At 46.2% G+C, this 16190-nt stretch overlaps 1 non-coding gene across 1 annotated transcript; it reads left to right on the top strand.

Moving 5' to 3' along the window:
- Nucleotides 1-752: 752 nt before the first annotated feature.
- LOC127334317 (uncharacterized) lies at nt 753-2803 on the top strand (the record flags this gene model as incomplete). The annotated part of the gene is made up of 5 exons (XR_011751221.1): nt 753-789; nt 881-1207; nt 1275-1906; nt 2000-2142; nt 2230-2803. It is a non-coding gene; the product is annotated as an uncharacterized protein (transcript).
- Between the last annotated feature and the right edge of the window lie 13387 nt (nt 2804-16190).

Here is a 16190-nt window from a genome sequence, read left to right as displayed (position 1 = left end):
ATTTTAGTTAGTAATGTATGTTTTGGAATCATGGCCATGGTTCATATTCATATTTATTTCTCTATGGTTCAGATGATGGTGTGCTACGTGCTCAGTTTATACTCCACCCGAGATTATAATGCAGAGGCTGCTGGACCTTGAATAACGTATGGCACGATGCAGTACAAACCGCTGTCGCCGAGAGCTTAGCCGATACTATTTCTACCTAAAAGTAACTGCAGTTCGTTCTTCTTAATGAAAATCTATAAGCAAAATCAGGGCAATGACATTATGCTCAGTTTTTTAGTTCTGCTAGCTTACAGTGCTCTAGCTTACAGTGCCTCTTGCCAAATGATACAAAGTGGGTAATTCTTAGCTTACAGTGCTCTAGCTTACAGTGCGCTAGCTTACAGTGCTCTAGCTGTAGATCCTAGGTATCCTCTATGGGCTTATGTGGAGAAGCTTGGTGGTGCTTCCTCTGGTAGTGGTAGTCGTGGAGGGAATGCAAAGTTTCGTTGCAAATTTTGTAATAAGGTTTACCTAGGCAGCTATACAAGAGTGAGGCCTCATCTCCTTCAGATAACAAAGAAAGATGTAGGAACTTGTGACAAAATTCCGCACTCTTCCTTTGAGCAAATTTGCAAGGAAGACAAAGCAGCAGCTCAACTCCTTGAACATGGTACAACAAGGCACACAATTCCTTTACCGCCCTATGATGCATCTGCTCCAACAAGAAAAAGAAAGCAAACAGCTATTGCAGATAGCTTTAATGCTCTGATGCTCATCTTGCTAGAATGTTTTACACTGCAGGTGTGTAATGTTGTGTCACAATCTTTTCTTCTTTTTGTCAAGCTTAGTTCTCAAGCATGGTTAATTTATGGTCAGTTTGTGCATATTGCAGGGCTTCCATTCAATCTTGCAAGAAACCCGAACTTTAGGGCTGCCATCACATTCATTGCAAACAGTAGCTTAGGTGGGTATGTGCCTCCAGGATATAATTCATTGAGGACAACTCTTCTTGATCAAGACAAGAAACACATTCAGAGGAGCCTAGAACCCATTAAATCAACATGGCCTTACAAAGGAGTGAGTATTGCGACTGATGGCTGGTCTGATCCTCAAAGGCGACCCATTTTAAACTTCATGGCTGTGACCGAAGGTGGCCCAATGTTCCTAAAGGCAATTGACACCGAGGGAGAGGTAATTACTTTGTCTTTTGCTCCTTTTTGTTGCATACTTGCATATGTTACTTGATGACTTGTCTAATTGTTACTGCCTTTACCTCTTATTGCTAGGAAAAAAGAAGGAATATATCTTTGAGAAGCTACAGGAAGTGATTGAGGAAGTTGGAGTTGACTGTGTGGTTCAAGTGGTGACGGACAATGCTGCAAACTGCAAAGCGGCTGGGTTGATGATTGAAGCAAAGTACAAGAACATATTTTGGACTCCTTGCATCGTGCATACTCGCAACCTTGCATTGAAGAATATTTGTGACCCGAAGAACAATGAGGGCGACAATTTCTATCTCTGGTTCATCAAAAAGGCGGCTGATGATGCTTCTTTTATCAAGAACTTTATCATGAACCATAGCATGAGACTGTCTATGTTCAATGAGTTTAGCAAGCTCAAGTTCCTTCAAATTGCAGAAACTAGATTCGCAAGTGTTGTAATCATGTTCAAGAGGTTTCTTTTGCTCAAGGATGCAATTGTTCAAATGGTTGTTCATCCTAATTGGGCTGCCTATAGGGAGGATGATGTAGCTAAAGCTCAGAGGGTGAAGGACCATGTTCTGAATGATGTATGGTGGGACAATATTGCATACATTGTTTCTTTCACTGAGCCAAATTATGCTATGATAAGGTTGGCTGACACGGACAAGCCATGTCTCCACTTGATCTATGAAATGTGGGACTCCATGATAGAGAAGGTAAATGAATATTATTTGTTCTCTACTTCTCTTGTTTTCTATTTCTCTTGTTCATGGCTGATTTTATTTGTTCTCTACTTCTCTTGTTCATAGGTCAAAATACCTATATATCGGTTTGAAGGAAAGGAGCATGGGGAAGTGTGTATCTTGTATGAAATTATTAAAGAGATCCTTGTTGCTCGTTGGACCAAGAGCAATACTCCCTTGCATTGTCTGGCTCACTCACTAAACCCAAGGTAGAATCTTGAACTTGAACATTGCTTGCTGATTACATATATTCAAACTTGAACATGCTTGCTGATTTTATTTACTACATACCATAGATACTATAGTCCAGTTTGGATTAATGGAGCCCCTGGACGTGTCATCCCCAATGATGACCATGAAGTTACAGAAATGAGAAACAAGTGCTTTAGAAAGTTATATCCAGATCAAGAGGATTTCAAAACCATCAAGAGGGAATTTGCCGACTTTGCTCTTTTTATGAATGCCTTTGAAAATCCTGATTCAATTGAAGACAGAGCTGATTTTGAACCTAAGCAATGGTGGGGAACTCATGGAGTCAGCACAAAGCTATTAAAAAATTTAGCATTGAAGCTACTTGGGCAGCCCGCATCTTCCTCTTGTTGTGAAAGGAATTGGGGCACTTATGGCTTCATACATAGTGCTGCAAGAAACAAGTTAACACCTGCTCGAGCTGCTGATTTGGTCTACACGCACAACAACCACCGTCTTCTGTCGAGGAATTCTCAAGCATATCAAACTGGGCCAAGCCGAATGTGGGACATTGGGGGAGATGGAGTTGAGACTTTTGCTGGTGTTGGCATGCTAGAATCTGCTGATCTTTCACTTGATGAGCCAGAACTGGAGGAGGAAATAATTGATTCTCTCACTTAAGTCTCCTGCCATTAGCCCGTGACAGACTTGAGAATCTGAGAGTTTGAGACAATCAGTCATTCTCTCCATTTATGTTTGTAGCTGTTATGTACTATTGAACTACCTATTTGCCATTTCCCATTTGAACCGTTTATCGTTTAACTATGTGGCCATCTGAGCCTTGTTAGCTCCAATTTATCATGTTCTTGCTGGGCTATTTGACAATGGGGATGAGAATCAATCAAGAACTTGATAAAAGAGACACCAAATGGGGCAGTATTCTCTTTTCTGATCTCTTTCTCATTAATTTTCTGTCATAACTTTATATTACATGGCATATATTTCTTTTATTTTATATATACTCGCCGTATCCCCGAATGGCTGTTTTTGAAAAATGCCGTATCCCGTATCCCCGTATGCGTATCCTCGTCTTTCCGTCCCCGTGTCCGTGCTTTTTAGCACCCGAATGTTCCTCCATGAATGGATTTTAGCTGATGCTTTTGTTGTGTATGGAGAAGTTTTGAAGTTTATGTAGGCCTTTTGTACACTTAGGCACAATGTTCAGACATGTGCTACTGATTTCAAAGTAGAAATAAACGTTTGCTTAATTACATACTTGCTTATGGAACCTAGCTTTACATATGTAAGGCTACTCCTGTGTAACTTGGGCCTCTATGTGGTTTCCGGCTATCAGCTAATATATTTGTTTGCACGGGCTTTGTATAGAGCTGAGTTATATTTTAATGTGATAAGTATCATGGCCATGATTATCCGATATTTGAACTCGTTGGTGAATTAGTTGGTTTTCAGGTTATTTTGCACTGTTGCAGTTTCTCTGAACTTGGCGATGTAGCTTCACTATATAATGAGCCCCTCTTTCTAATTCCTTACCTACTCTCTGGACCAGGATATTGAGCTCATAAATCTTCTTGCATGTTCGTTGTGGTTTTTGTGGTGTGGCGATGGGAAGGCCGTCAATTCTCCTCTGGCGAGGGGGGCTTGCATCACCATCTTTCTCAATTTCTGGCGCTTTATTATGCCTTTTCAACCACTCATCTGTTCAACATTTGTTCTATTAATGTACTGACAAATGTTCTCCATTTAATTAGTATTTTTTGCTCCACGGTTTGATGTTGCTGAGCTTGGAGTGAGGCGGACTATAAATTTGTAGGAGGGCTTGGAGTACTACTCGCTAAATAAAATTATTTTGCAATTGGGTCAAATTTTTGACAAAATGTTGTTGACTAAATTTAGAAAGAAAGTGTGTTCATCTCTTTTCTGATATGGCTGCAGTCAATTCGCTTTGTCTTATCCCATTCTCTTCTTTGGTCGCCATAGCAGAGAAAGGTTGCTACCATGCTTATGGTACTCTACCATTTGCAGTCGAAAGAGCTACATTTCGCGCTCGCGAGCCTTCGGTATTGAAATAAACCAAGGCTTATGGTGAGCAAACACAGTAACCAGAGAAGAGCTCGAACATACCCCGTCGGATACTACTACAGCTCAAATTGGATGCCCATTTAACCCTAATACCCCTTTACTCGGTGGAAGAGCTCCGCTACAACCTCCGGTACTAAAATAAGCCAAACCTTATGGTTAGCCTTCGCCATTTGCGCGATAGCGCAACGGGTCATCTAGTGTACATAGTAGGGAAGGCACGTCTTCTCTTAGCAGCCCATGTCATCTAGAGAGGATGATAAATATAATCGGTACAATGTATTATCCACTACTAGGAAAAAGGCAATCAGTGGCGCACCACATATAGCCTTCAGTGGCGCACTAGTGGTGCGCCACTGCTATCACGCCACTGCTAACTCCTAGTAGTGGCGCACTAGGGGTGCGCCACTACTAGCCTGGATACCAGTGGCGCACTACGTGGTGCGCCATTGACAGGTCCAGCAGTGCGCCACTATTACTCCAAAGTGGTGCGCCACTGTTGGTCAGTGGCAGTGCGCCACCACTGTCTAGACGAGGTGCGCCACTGCTACCGTTTTGCGTGCGCCACTGTTTCAGCGAGGTGGTGCGCCACTGCTGCGTGTGGACGTGCGCCACTGCTGTCTCCAGGACGTGCGCCACAGCTGAGGTTCCTGGTGCGCCAGTGCTTGTCTAGGAGGTGATCAGAGGGCTGTGCGCCTCTGGATCCAGTGCAGTGCGCCACTGCTACTTAGTCGACGTGCGCCACTGATGGGCCACTAGTGCGCCACTGCTACGATTTCGATTTTTTTTTGTATCCTGGCAGGTATTTATACAGGTTGTATATCACAGTACAATAGCACAATACAGGATACATAACACATATAAACAACAGCACAACTTATCCATACATAATTCTTCACATTAGCCCCACATGATTCACAAGATTTCACATTAGAGAAGTTACGAGGTTACAATGCAAGTTACGGGGTTACAAAGTCGCAAATGAGCTAGTGGTTACACAAGATCGATCATCTAAAGTACAATCACATAGAAGAGAGCTAGAGTCACTACTAGCACCATCCCGATAATAGTGGTCTTCATCCGGTTCCTCCTCCGCTCCGTCCTCTCTCCCGCCAGATAGCGTGCGTATCTGTCTTCGGCCTCCGCTCTAGTGGTGTACCCTTTGTAGCTGTTACCGCTAAAACGGTGAACCTGTCTCCGACACTCCTCCCAGTCGTTGTAGACTCCGGGAACCTTGCCCTTGTACACGACATACCACGTCATATCTGCACATATATGAACAAGCCAAAGAAACTAAGAAGTGCAAACTCAAATAAGAGACAAGTAGCTAGTATGAACTAAATGGAATGCCTCATACATTGTTGGTCCAAACAAATATTAACATTTAGGGAAGGCGTTAGTGAGACCAGGTAGGATGCACAAGAGATTGATACTTGTGTCATCGCACCAGGCTCACTAGAGCCTCCCCCAAGTGTAGTGACCACAAAATTTAATCATCGGCCAATGCAATTAAGAAGTGCAAACTCAAATAAGAGACAAGTAGCTAGTATGAATTAAATGGAATGCCTCATATTTTGTTGGTCGGAACAAATATGAACATTTAGAGAAGGCGTCAGTGAAACCAAGTAGGATGCACAAGAGATTGATATTTGTGTCATCGCACCAAGTTCACTGGCCCATCCTCCAAGTGTATAGGTGACCAAACATTCTAATCATCGGCATTCTGAAAAACCAAAGCAAATGGAATGACGATGGCCTCATACATTGTTGGTCCAAACAAATATGAACATCCCGGGATGGCGTAAGTGAGGCCAGGTAGGATGCACAAGAGATTGATACTTGTGCCATCACACCAGGCTCACTTGCGTCACCCCGGGGTGTACAGTTGACCGAACATTCTAATCATCGGCATTCTGAAAAACCAAAGCAAATGGAATGATGAGGGCCTCATACATTGTTGGTCAAAACAAATTTTAACATTCAGGGATGGCGTAAGTGAGACCAAGTCCGATGCACAAGAGATTGATATTTGTGTTATCTTACCAGGCTCACTTACGCCACCCCCAAGTGTACGGTGACCAAACATTTTAATCATCGGCATTTTGAAAATACCAAAGCAAATGGAATGACAAAATGGAATAAGTGCCTCATACATTATTGGTCAACACAAATACTATGGTCAGAAACCATAGTTGCAGTATACACCGCAGTATACTTTGCAGAAGGGCGCCCTTTTCCCGGCCGCCGTTCCATGAACGGGTCCTTGACGACACAACAACGCCGATCTGCCTCTCCGGCGCAGAACCACGGCAGTCCCAGCCGCCTCCCTTGCGGCCACAAGGGAGGCGGCTTGGACTGGCGTGGTTCTGCACCGGAGAGGCAGGTCGGCATTGTTGTCTCGTCAAGGACTCGTTCACGGAACGGCGGCTGGGGAAAGGGGGGCCGTCTACAAAGTATATTGCGGCGTATAGGTGACCAAACATTCTAATCATCGGCACTAAAATGGAAGAAAGAGCCAAGTGGTATCTCAACTAGATATCATATGCCTCATACTTTGTTGGTCGAAAGAAATATTAACATTCCGGGATGGGGTCAGTGAGGCCAGGTAGGATGCACAAGAGATTGATATTTGTGCCATCGCACCAGGCTCACTGGCCCCAAGCCGGAGTGTACAAGTGACCAAACAATTTAATCATCGGCACTACAATGGAAGAAAGGCCAATGCAATTAAGAAGTAGCTAGTATGAACTAAATGGAATGCCTCATACATTGTTGGTCGAAACAAATATGAACATCCCGGGATGGCGTCAGTGAGGCCAGGTAGGATGCACAAGAGATTGATATTTGTGCCATCGCACCAGGCTCACTGGCGTCACCCCGGAGTGTACAGTTGACCAAACATTCTAATCATCGGCATTTTGAGATACCAAAGCAAATGGAATGGCAAGGTAGGATGCACAAGAGATTGATATTTGGACATAACATCATCATACCTAACATCGTAGCTTCATACAATTTAATATAGAATTCAAACAACACGAAGCAACGAAGATAGAGTTGACAACACTCTAAGTTCTAACTATCGGTGTCCGAGCCGGATTCGCCGGTGTGGGGGTAGTGCACACGGCAGGCGGTGTCGTCGAACACCTTGACGATCATCTCGCCGTCCCCCTCGTACAGGAAGGTGAGCTGGCAGCCGGGCTCGAGGTGGAGGTCACGGGCGAACTTGTCCCACCCCGTGTGCAGGTACATCTTGCCATGCCCGTCGAACAGGACCTCCACGGACCAGCGGCAGAAGTTGCAGCCTGCCTCCCGTAGCTGCAAGTGCGCCGGCTCGACGCCGTCGACGAACTCGGCGAACTTGTCTGGTAGCCTCTTGATGCCGAGTGGGTCGTCGTCGATGCGGAGGAGGAACTCGAAGCAGCGTTCCTCATCCGAAGACGAGGAGGATGCAGGTGACGGTGACCGTGGGGCCCTTGCTGCTCCACCGCGGCGGCCCCTTCCCCGGCCCCGGGGGCGCCCAGGACCGCGGCCTCGACCGCCTCGCCGGCCACCGGGACCGGCCATCCTACATGTTTACATTTTTGAACCATATTACGATCCATTCCACTAACAAAATTGGGCATGACCTATGCTAATTTATGTACATATGAGTGCCCCATTTTCGCCGAAACGGAAATGAATCAACATTTCGGCGATAATGGGCAACTCTGTCGATCCCTGCACAAGAATATGTCACCATATACACCAGCTCAGCACCATGGCACATGCACAATTGTTCCTCATATACACTAGCTGAGCACCATGGACTAGAACTAGTGTTGTAAACATCAAAATAAACACTGTGAGCATCAACCCTTCACTCTGATCCCAAATTATATGCATTTGAATGGAAAAATAGTAAAAAATCAGTATAAAATGTGAACTTGAAGAACCTAGCAGCAGCAGTAATCAACCTAGCAACCTAGCAGCAGCAGCAAGCAAAAAATACACAATTTTACAGCCCTAGCAGCAGCAGCAAGCAAGCAAAATATACCCACAGCTCAATACTGCTTGATATATCAATGTAAAATACCTTAAACAGAGAAATATATTTTACAGGTGAGTATGTAATTTTGGTTTTCGTTGCACAGCTCAATCTGTTGACTTGCAGCTCTGTAGCCACACCTGCGTGACGACCGTGTCTTAAGGAGACACTAACGCGCAACTAAGCCTGACGGCTGACGCCCTGACGTTCGGTAATCCTTATATTTAGCACATGATGCAAAATGCAATGCAAGAGCAAGCAGGTCCATGCTTCCTTCTGCGCCGCCTCGCATACAGACTTGGTCGCTGCATGCGGGTCCCATCCCCAGTAGCAGCAACAGCTACCTTGTTCCTTCCCGGCGAAAACAACCAGGCAGGCAGACACCCTCTGGTCTGTTCGAAACTTTGAATCAATGTTTTATGATTTAGGGTACACTTCTGCTCCTGCATGCAATTCCAGGAAAGCTCATACTAGTTCGCACCCACTCCTGAACACTGAAGGGGCTAAACCGCTAAACCCAGCTCAAGCCAACTGACTGACTAAATCATGCCACATCCACACACAACACATATTGCTAATAATTGTACCAATAAAACCAGCTAATATGTATTGTTCCTTATTCAAATCAACTAGGAGAAGTGCATTCAAGTCAGAAACATTCAGGAATGTACAGCATTGGAGCAGAGACATTTGTGTGGTTTGCCCAAACTAGTCCAAGAATGTTTATACAGATAGATGAGCTGAGCTAGCACAAATATGAAACTGAACAATGGGTGTGCTTTCTCGCTATGTTGCTCTGAATGTAAACCTAAATTTCCTAAACCTAAATTTGCTACTGCCACCTAAACTAAATGAAACATAAATAACACACAGTAATTCATAGTAGTTTCAAAACAAAAAAAATCCCACGAAGTAGAACAGAAAAATCACACACGATGCATCAGATCTGACCAAAATCGAGGCGGGGAAGGCGGAGTCAGGCGGGGGTGACGCTGTACGGCGGAGTTGGGCGGCGAGGAGCAGGGACAGCGGAGGTGGCGTCAGCGCGTGGACGGCGGCGGCGGCGGCGGCGCAGGAACCCTACCGATGTCGCTCTGTTTGTCGCTACCGAAAAAGAAGACGGCGGGCGGAGGGAGACGTAGGGAAGAGGGAGGAGGTACCTGTCGCCGCCGGGAGGGGAGGGCGTCGCTCGTGTCGGGGTGGCGAGGAGAGGAGGGCGTCGCCGGGGTGGTGAGGGCGTCGCTCGCGTCGGAGAGGAGGCCGCCGTCGTCGGAGAGGATCGATTGGGGAATTAATGGGGAATGGGGAATGGAGATGGTCGGGATTTGGCTAAGTCCCCGACCCCCCCTAAGCAATGGCGCACTGCTAGGGGTGCGCCACAGTGACGCTTAGCAATGGCGCACCACTACGGGTGCGCCACTACGATTTTAGGATAGGGTCAAAACGAATTTGGCTCCTACTGTTGACAAGATCCGCATTGTACCGCAGTGGCTAGCTATCTGTCCCCTGTTTGGTTAACCCTGGCCGGCCAGGTTCGAACCCTGGCGGCCCCAATTTTTTTCCCTTTTTTTAAATTGATTTAATACTATAATAAATAGCATAATACACCAACATAAAAGGCATAAATAATTATAATTATGTAGAATATCCAAAAATATAAATTATATGTCTATTTTGATCGGTACAATGTGTAGATTAACAATATGACATCCATTATTCATACAAGAAAATGATACATAATTGATCTCAAAAAAAAAATGATACATAATTATCTTTTCACAATCTTCTTGCCCTTCTTTCTCGCGGTTGAATAATTTAGCCCCGGAACTCCTAGACTTCTTCTCTTGAATGGACGGCCTTTAGGTAGGGTGGTCCTGCTTCTTCTTGTTGTGTATGGTTCTTCATCATCGTCGTCGTCATCTTCCATCTTCGGATCGCCGTACTGGTCAAAGTCTAGCTCGTTGGCGGCTCCATCCATTCCGATGATGCTCCTTTTGCCTCTCCTCACGACAACACGGCTGGGCTTTTGCGGGTCGGTAATGAAGAAGCATTGGTCCACTTGGGAAGCTAGTACCCATGGCTCATATTTCGCGGTGACCTTTGCGCCCGCTGTCTTGGATTTGGCTTCGGGTATAACCATGGTGGTGAAATGCCGGTCTTCTTTTATGACGTTCTTGGCCCACCTGACACGGAACATCGGCACATTCTCTCCGGCGTAGCTCAGCTCCCAGATCTCCTCGATCTTTCCGTAGTATCTCTGCTTGACGTCACCGGTGTAGGACTCCATCGTTACCCCGGAGTTCTGATAATCGCTCTTCATGTCCTTTTCCTCGGTGTAGAATGTGTAGCCGTTGATATCGTACGCCTGAAATGTCATCAGGTTGTGTTCGGCGCCCTGTGACAAGGCGAATATGAGTTTTTCTTCCGCAGAAGAATCCTCGTCTATAGGGTACGTCAGCATCTTGTCCTTGAACCACCGCGTGAAGGTTGAGTTGTGCTCTTTGATTATATCTCCGTCCGTCCTCTGTTGGCCCTGATCACTGTACGTCTTTGCGATGAAGGTTTTGTGCTCTACCACCCAAGGATCGACCACGTCTATGTGTTGTAGCGCGACTAGGTTTGCTCTTTCAAAGTCGGCGATTCGACCCTTGAAGTCGACATGCATTTCGCGGCTACCGTCGCGGTGACCCCATCCAGCGAGCTTCCCGAGATGCCTGTTTACGGGCAGGCCAACGGGGTTCTCGATTTCTAGATAACTCGTGCAGAAGGAGATGCACTCTTCGGTCGTAAAGCCCTTGGCTATGCTTCCGTCTGGACGTGACCTGTTGCGAACGTACCCTTTGATGACACCATTCATCCTTTCGAACGGCATCATGCTGTGCAGAACGTCGGCCCAGTTGGATGATATCCTCCACGATATGTACCAGCAGATGCACCATAACGTCGAAGAAAGCGGGCGGGAAGTACATCTCAAGCTCGCACAGTATCACCACGATCTCTTCCTGTAGCCTTCTAAGTTGCCTCACGCCAACAGACTTCCGAGAGATGACGTCGAAAAAGTTGCATAGGCCAAAAAGCGTTTCACGGACGTGCGCATCCATGATCCCACGGATCGCAACCGGAAGTATCTCTGCGTCATCGGCACGTGACGGTCGTGAGACTTCATCCCGCTGAACCTCTCGCCGCTTTGTCTAGGTACCTACTTATCTTCCCCGCGTAACCGTAAGGAAGTTTTACTCCTAGGAGACAGTCGAAAAACTGCTCGATCTCCTTCTGACTTAGAGTGAAGCACGCGGGGGGGGCAGTAATATTCAATCTTTTTGGCATTTTTGCCCTTGCGACGACTTTGCGTGTCCTCCGCCTCATCATCGTCATCGTCATCATCATCATCATCATTAGGGCGTCCCGCGTGAAGCTCCTCCCTGATCCCAATTGATTGCAAGTCGTACCTTGCTTTCGGCCCATCTTTGGTCTTCTCTGGCATGTTGAGGAGGGTACCAAGCAGACTCTCGCACACGTTCTTCGTGATGTGCATGACATCAAGGCTGTGAGGCACACGGAGGATCTTCCAGTACGGCAAGTCCCCGAGAAAACAGACCTCGTCTTCCATACCTTAAGCGATGGCTCGGCGCCTTTCGCTTCTTTCCGGCGGTGGGCACTCTTTCCAATTTTTCAATAGCTCGTCTATTTGCTCGCCGCTTCTCGTACGTGGCCGTCTTCGGGGTTCGTCTTGACCATCGAACAGATCCTTGCGTTTCCTCCATGCGTCGTCCTCGCGAAGCCACCTTCGATGTCCCATGAACACCGTTTTCGAGGACCCGGGATCTCTATCTAGCTGGCGGTACGTTGTGTCGTCCATGCACCTGACGCATGCATTGAATCCGTGGACCACCTGCCCCGCGACATATCCGTAACCGAGAAAGTCGTGCACCGTCGTGAGCAGTGCGGCTCTCATAGGGAAATATTCTTCCACGGCGGCGTCCCACGTATTGGCAGGCGTGTCCCATAGCGTGGCTAGCTCCTCTTTCAGAAGCCCCATATACAGATTGATGTCGTTCCCTGGTTGTTTCGGCCCTTCAATTAGCATACTCATTTGAATGTACTTCCTCTTCATGCACAACCAGGGGGGGAGGTTGTACATCCACACAAACACGGGCTAGGTGCTATGCGTGCTGCTCTGGCTGCCAAACGGATTGACTCCATCGGTGCTCGCGCCCAGCCTTATGTTCCTAGGATCGTCCCCAAATTCTGGGTACTCGAGGTTCAACGCATTCCACTGGCTAGCATCCGAAGGGTGTCTCAACATCCTGTCCTTTTCCTTTTTGTCCGGATCATCTGCGCATCTTCTACCTTCCTCATCTCTGCGTGCCAGCGCATTAGCTTTGCTTGCTTAGGATCCGCGAAATACCGCTGCAGACGAGGAGTGATCGGAAAGTACCACACCACCTTCCGAGGAGCTTTCTTCCCCTTCTTGTACCGACTGACGCCGCACACCGGACATATGGTACACGCCGCGTGCTCGTTCCGATAAATGATGCAATCGTTCAAGCACACATGATATTTCACATGCGGTAAATCCAGAGGACACACGATTTTCTTGGCCTCCTCGATACTAGTCGGACACGTGTTACCTTTGGGAAGACGTTCCTGCGTAATGACATGTTGTCGTTGAAGGATTTGTCGGTCATTTTGTGCTTTACCTTCATCTCCAGTGCCATGAGCGTTACTTTCAGGCGGGTATCCTCCGGCCTGCATCCTTCATACAATGGAGTAACCGCGTCTACCTCCAGTTGATCCATCTTGGCTTTCTCTCGGGCGGCAGCTCTTGCGTTACTCGTCTGCTTGAGAAGCAGCTCTTGAAGATAAGGGTCCTGCACCCAGTCCATCGACGATGGTCCATCGTCTTCATCTTCATGATCGTCATGATGACCTCCATCTTGATCTTCCTCATCATCAGGTCCAGGATCTCCCACATTGTGATCATGATCATCTCCGGGATCTTCTACATCCTGATCATGCCCGAGATCTTCTACATCCTGATCACCTCCTTCCTTATTTCTTGTTGAAATCCCATGGACAAATTCATAATCATCTTCGTCGCCTTCCCACCGATAGCCATCCATGAAACCACGCATGAGAAGGTGGTCCCGCACCATATCGGCTTTAGGGTCCATAAGGCTCGTCAGCTTGCATCTTCGACACAGACATCTTATCTCCTTTTGGTTATTTCTAATCATCTCGGCTGTCGCGGCTTTCAAAAACCTAGCCACAACGCCTTCGCTCATCATGCGGACCATGGTCGCCTGCGGGTATAGAGAAAATGGATATCTTAGCATACCAAAAGAAAATTTTGGCATGACCTTCCCTAAAAATAGGACATATGTATATGCGAGTATGCCCACTATTCGCCGAAACGGAAATGAATCAACGTTTCGGCAAAATATTGGCAACTCCATCGCATTTCAAATCCCTGCAAACAAACACATGCAACACATGTGTGGATCGGAGGCTTTGCATATACAACACATGTGGAGGCTTCGCATACAACAACACACATGCACGTGATCGCGACAAGCTTTTCGCGCATGCGCACAACACATGAGCTTCGCATAACATATGTGCACACACACGTGTGTGTGCAAGACGGTCGGAACCGGTCACACACAAAGCATAAAACCAACAAAGTTACCAATACGGCGAGACCTAGAGTGTTGGATGAGGTAAAAAGTTGAGATTGAGTAGGTATTGAGCTAAGAAAGCTTCACCATTACTTACCTATGAAGAAAATTAAGTTTACCAACTTAATTTTGGTGAATGAAGAGGTGAAAATGAGGTGGGAAGGAGGGGCAACACGACCAGATCCAGATTTGGTGGGAGGTGGTGGTGCAAGAGTGTTTGGGGAAAGTGGGTGGCACATGTGAGTGGAGGGTGAAAAGCAGGAAATGGTCCCAGGTTAGCAGTGGCGCACCACATAGCCGTGCGCCACTGCTAGGGTAACATAGCAATGGCGCACTGCTAGGTGGTGCACCACTGCTACGCCTCTCATCTCTAAAGGGGCTCTGGCCAACCCCTAGCAGTGGCGCACCTAATGACATGCGCCATAGGTAACCTATGTAGCAGTGGCGCACCACCGAAGTGCGCCATTGCTAAGCCTATCATCTCTAAACGGGCTCTGGACACCTCCTAGCAGTGGCGCACCTCACCAACGTGCGCCATAGGTAAGAAATGTAGCAGTGGCGCACCCCGTAGACGTGCGCCACTACTAGGTTGGGGGAGGAGCTGGCCTCCTGTCACCACTTACTTATGGCGCACCATAGTCAAGGTGCGCCACTACTACTTTTGTAACAGTGGCCCACCGTTTTGTGGTGCGCCACTGCTAAGTAGTAGTGGCGCACGGCAGCCATGGTGCGCCACTGATGGCAGTCTTACGGCTAGGCCTTTTCCTAGTAGTGTCGAGAAGGTATACATATGTACCAAACTTTTAACTCCTATGTATGGTTCGGATCTGCGGTGCGTGTTGTATCTTAATGCGTTTTACCGGATGTATGTTCAAGATATGTATGGATAGGATGTGTGTTTACCGGTTCTATATTTGTAGAAAAGCATTACTAAATCTATATACATATGTTAGATATATTGTATTTGTGACAAGATCTATGCACATCTGGGACAAGTTGATTAGCATTAAATCTTTCATGGCTTCTGAGGCTTTCCTCTCCCTTCGCTCCTCCTGAAGCTTTCATGGAAAAATTGGAGCGAAGGGAGATGGTTGTCTTCCAACATTTATCCTTGCAAGTCTAGCTGGTGATCTTGCTTCATGCAGTTGCATGCGCATTTATGGGTAAGTTCACTAATCATTTGAGTTGCCCTCATTTGTTCCTAACTTTTTGTGTTTCTATGTTTTTACATGGATGATATTGATGTTTAATAGGAGAAATACACTTTGGCTCATAGGAGCATATGCTCCCATTACGTGAATCCACATTTTAATGTGTCAAAAAATTCTAAACTAAATTTTTACATGTACATCTAGACATTTATGTTGGTACACAAGTTTTCAAAAAAAAACTAAAAACAATTGTGGCACCTGTAAAAAAGACAAGTTTTGATGCTATAACACGACTACGTACAGGATATTTTTTTTGTCTTTTTTGTACACGCCATATAAAATGTTGTTTCTCCAAGAAAATTTGTGCACTAACATAGAATGTCACGATGTACACCAACAAATTTATATCAGAATTTTTTAATATTTTTAAAGTTGATTTTTAATTATTTTATATAATGAGAGTATTTGCTCCTATGAGCCAAATTGCCACCTCCGTTTAATAACCCCTTTATGGTCAGAAATTGCACTTCACTTGAGAAAGTTCACCACTTCACTTCACTTGAGGAAATCAACAATTCTGAAGGGACAAAGACGCAACCAAGAAGACATATAATTATCTACTTCGTATATCTATTGTATAGCTAGCAGTGTTACCATGTCCAAATGCTTGTATATGTGGTGGATGAACTATGCAATCAATATAATTGATATCATATTGTGTGTTGTTGGTGCATTTGGTCATATACGTTTGAATGCAATGTTAGGTTATGTGCTACTGGGAACAGCTAAGTAATATTTGTTGCATAGATAAACCATCTGTGATGCTTGCTGAAATCATACGGTTCCCGCTTACACCAACTTGTGCCATCTCTGTTGAACGCATATGCCTAAATTAAAAACAACATCTCCGATCTTCATGTCTGTTGACTGTTAAGCTTAATGCACCGTGTGTCCTATCACACTCGGTTCCTTCACTCAACCGTTTGAGATAGGACAACCCGTCCGTGCGCATTGTTGAGACGGATCGTCCACACTTGCATAGTGACGGTTGGGTTTAAAGTATCCGATAGGCCGTTTCAGGCGTGTGCGACCGCCCGATCTGTACTAGTGGGTAC

This window comes from Lolium perenne, chromosome 2 (assembly GCF_019359855.2).
Source record: "Lolium perenne isolate Kyuss_39 chromosome 2, Kyuss_2.0, whole genome shotgun sequence".
Taxonomy (NCBI): Eukaryota; Viridiplantae; Streptophyta; class Magnoliopsida; order Poales; family Poaceae; genus Lolium; species Lolium perenne.
The sequence above is the reverse complement of the archived record's forward strand: the minus strand, read 5'-3'. Positions and strand labels throughout refer to the sequence as shown.